Source organism: Helianthus annuus, chromosome 6 (assembly GCF_002127325.2).
Source record: "Helianthus annuus cultivar XRQ/B chromosome 6, HanXRQr2.0-SUNRISE, whole genome shotgun sequence".
NCBI classification, from domain to species: domain Eukaryota; kingdom Viridiplantae; phylum Streptophyta; class Magnoliopsida; order Asterales; family Asteraceae; genus Helianthus; species Helianthus annuus.
The window spans coordinates 10,381,825-10,386,022 of NC_035438.2; the positions used below are offsets into that span (position 1 = coordinate 10,381,825).

Below are 4,198 nucleotides of genomic sequence, written 5' to 3' on the forward strand. Positions count from 1 at the left end.
TCCGGAACTGTTACAAACGAAATGACAGGAGAGGTATTTATAGGAGAGGCATTTCGCATGAAATAGACCTGATCCATTTTGTGCGAAATGGACACTGTTCATTTCGTACGAAATGGCCAGGTTCCATTTCGTGCGAAATGAACACATCCCATATGTTTTACAATTTTCTCGAATTTCGTACCCTGATCTATCATTCTATTTACAAGACTCGATACAAGACGAAGTCGGCAGACATATGCACCAACACATATGTATATATGCATCATGTTAGTCAAGTGACCTACTTGACTCGATAAGGCTACCGTCATCACTTACTTACAAGATTTATACTTACTTTAGTAGGATGAATAAGCACATTCTCTCCCTCACTTTTACCCATTTCCACTTGTTTATGGATTCAGCCTTTTGTTCTTACGTGTTTGGTTCGCATATACTTATGGATTCAAGTTTTTTCATTCTTACTTATGACTCTTATATGTTCGATCTATATTTGCTTACGGGTTTTACCTTTCATTATTATGTTCCATTCTTATAGGTTTAATCCGTACAACCCTTCCCGTAACGATACCCATTTAAATATGTGGTATTTGCATCTCCTTTGTTTGCCATCTACAATTACATATTTGTATTAGATAGCATTCCATTCATTCTCTTTATCATTCTATACTTTATTAGTATTTTAACAATTCATTTTCGTAGATCGTTCTTCATTACAAACATCCTAGATATGTTAATTTAATTATACATTCATTCATTCATGTACTTAACTTCCTTCTCGTTCATGCTTTCACTAATGGCATTCATGTTAATCAGCTTGTATTCTTGATTTCATTGGCATTTTAGGGCTTGACGGAAGGTTTTCGGGAGGCATTACGGAGTATTGGAAGCATACACACAAGTTGGAAGGTCAAAAAGTGAAAAACGGGAAGTTTCGTAACAATTGGCGCCACTAGGCGCTGATTTCAGCGCACCACAGTTGGAAAGTTCATTTTGGCGCACTAGGCGTTGTTTTTGGCGCACTGGGCGTTGAATCCCAGACCTGACTTGCAATTGCTATTTTTACTCATTTTTACCCAAAAACTTCATTCCCGAGCAGTGAAGTCCCGAAACCTCCCGTAACATTCCGTAATGTTCCAACCCAGGTTATTCTAGTGAGTTAACTATAACCCCTTCCCGTTTCCAACTAAAAACATAAATCGAAAATTTATAAATTACTTACTTGCATAGCGCTTCGGAACGAACACACCTTCATACGAGCTTTCGGTTTGAGTTCAAGGATCTTAATTCTAATACTTGAATCCCTCAAACCTCGGCTCTGATACCAACTTGAAACGCCCAGATTTCTTTATTCAAAATATAAGTACTAACGTACTATTTTTAACAAAATTCGGGCATGACCCGTTCGTAACGTGAACAATTCCCTGTTTTAACAACCATCATACAACTAATCCTACGACGCATTCCAAAAGACATAACGATAATCGTAACATTTTAAACATCCACTACAAACTAGAAATTTTAAAAAATATTTAACACATCTAGTTTAAAGTTTTAACTACCAAACATAACCTATTTTAACAAAAGTATTTTGACCCATTGGCGATACTTCAAAAGTTGCGGAAGCGCATGTAAGGCGTTCAAAGTGTGTTCGATCCGAGCGAAGCATAAGCACCTAAACTTGAGTTTTACCTAAAACCAACATAACAAAACAATACAACATTAGCATATCATTAGGGCTGTAAATGAAATGAACTAACACGAACAAGGCCTTGTTCGTGTTTGCTTGTTAAGGAAATAAATGTGTTCATGAACGGTTCATGAACACTTACCGAATGAGATTTTATGTTCGTGTTCGTTCATTAAGGAAATGAGCGTGTTCGCGAAAGGTTCACTAACACAAACAAACACAAATAAATTTGGGGAACATGACAAAGGATAAAGATAGATGGCCCAGTGAGTAGCACTCGAACTTGAATCCCTTATTGTGGAACGAAGGTCGATCGTATTCGCCGATGTAAATAATGAGAAATGAAAGGGAAATGATGCTTAAACAAGGTGAAAATGGGTTTCCTAGTTTAATTGTTAGGGTAATAAAATAAATAAAAGTTTAATAATATAAAAACTACAAATAAAATATAAAAAAGTACAAAGATCTTCGATTAAAACACAAACATACAAACATAAACGAACACAAATCAACGAATGTTCATGAATATGTTCACAAACACGTTCACGAACACCTTACCGAACGTTCACGGACACAATCGAACGAACAAGACATCTGATCATGTTCGTTCATTTAACTAATCGAACGAAATTTCTTGTTCATGTTCGTTCGTTTATTAAACCAACGAACATAAACGAACTTCCCGCCGAATGGTTCACGAACTATTCGCTGAACGTTCGGTTCGTTTACAGCCCTACATATCATTCATAATTCAATTAATTCTTCAATGAACTTGATGAACTAATATTCGCCACTTTAATTTTGTACCATACTTGACTAATTCATTCTTGAATTCGACTTTCTTGTTTTCGTAACCAACTCAGTTACACCATTCTTTCTCATATGACTCATTCGGAATGAGTCTATTACTTATCCATTCTTCCTTATAAGACTCTTTCTATTTTAACCCGTTTACAACAGATTTTCAACATAATAACCTTGTCATGATTTGTTCTAATTATCCGACCCATTCAAGACGGTTGTTAGTAAACTCATTCTCGAAATTCACATATTAATTTTTTGACCCGTTTACAACAAGTCATCATCACAAACCTACATCTAACATACACTTCTAATGAATTGACCCGTTCGGGTAAGTTTGACAACATAAACATATTACAATTTCATCTTAATACAAAAGCAATCAATTCTACAATTTAAGACATAAAGACACTTTTCTACAATTCAAAATGTACAAGTGACGTACCTCGGTCTTGATTTCCTTCTCACTTAGTGCGGCTTGAACTTTCTCCCTTTATCCCTATACATATAAGCATTTACATTAAGACTTTCGCATTCTATATCTACTTCTCAATGGTGTTTTTGGGATAAAGCATCTTAGTTCAATTCGAACGTTATTTACATACTTAAAACATGACCATCATATACATATTCTAAATAAAAAACATGCAGAATTTCTCATTGAGGCATTTTGTCGAACACTTGGCGTGTGTACTACCAACAATGCATTATGTACAAGTATTCAAGCATAAACCTACTAATTCACACCATGGTTTGTCAAGGTTAACAATTTCAACTAATCTTTCATCTCTGAACTATCTATAATCAAAATACACTTCCTACAACTTTACATTACAACAATTACTACTCCTACAATCTTAATCATTCATCACCATTTATGCATACAAGTGGGTTTTCTAACATAAGTCACTAATTAGAGAAATTTCAAGCATAAATTCGTTCTAATTGATTAAACTAACATACATTCATTCCCAAGTTCATGCATCTTTAAGATTGATCAAAACCCAACTTACCGTTTGTTAAGAAGGTTAAGATGATTAAGATTTGAGTTTCATGCACCAATTTAACATTATATTCCCCTTTCAATTTGCTTGTTCGTGGCCAAGTAGGGTTTGCCCCCTTCTCTCTCGTCTAGTCGATCTCAAACACACGCCCAGAGTGTGTGTTTTGAGTTTGTTTATTTTAAACACTTTCTTTCTTCATTTTCCCATGTTTAGTCCCTCTAGATTATGTGTTTGTTTATTCTTAGGTATTTTCTCATTCTTAGGTTATATATATCATAACATAATCCTTAACTAAATTTATTTTATAATTCACTTTTAACAATTATACACAATTTATCATTTTTTTTGGGATGTTACATAGAAACGCAAGGTTATTTATGTTGTTGTATGTTAGTTATGATATTTGTGTAACTATTATTTAAATCTATCGCATCGCTTAATCGAGACTCGCTTAAACGCATCACAACACTCAACGCACGAAACAAAATGCCGGAATCAAACTCACTCGAGCCATCCGATCGAAGGACCATTCGATCAAATGGTCATCCGTCCGGATGACCATCCGATCGGACACCTACACCACCTCTTCTCCCCTCTCACCTATAAATAGCACCTGTCACATCACTGTTCATGTGATGTCACAGCTCTCGTTCGACCAACAAGATTTTGGGCTATTTTCTCTCGATTCCTCGCAATTCTTGTAAGT

General features: G+C 35.2%; 1 long non-coding RNA gene across 1 annotated transcript; it reads right to left on the minus strand.

Moving 5' to 3' along the window:
- Positions 1-1,327: 1,327 nt before the first annotated feature.
- On the minus strand, positions 1,328-3,639 carry LOC118479684. Its single transcript, XR_004860046.1, has 3 exons — positions 3,502-3,639; positions 2,934-2,987; positions 1,328-1,689 (listed from the first exon to the last, which is right to left on the minus strand). It is a non-coding gene; the product is annotated as an uncharacterized LOC118479684 (long non-coding RNA).
- Between the last annotated feature and the right edge of the window lie 559 nt (positions 3,640-4,198).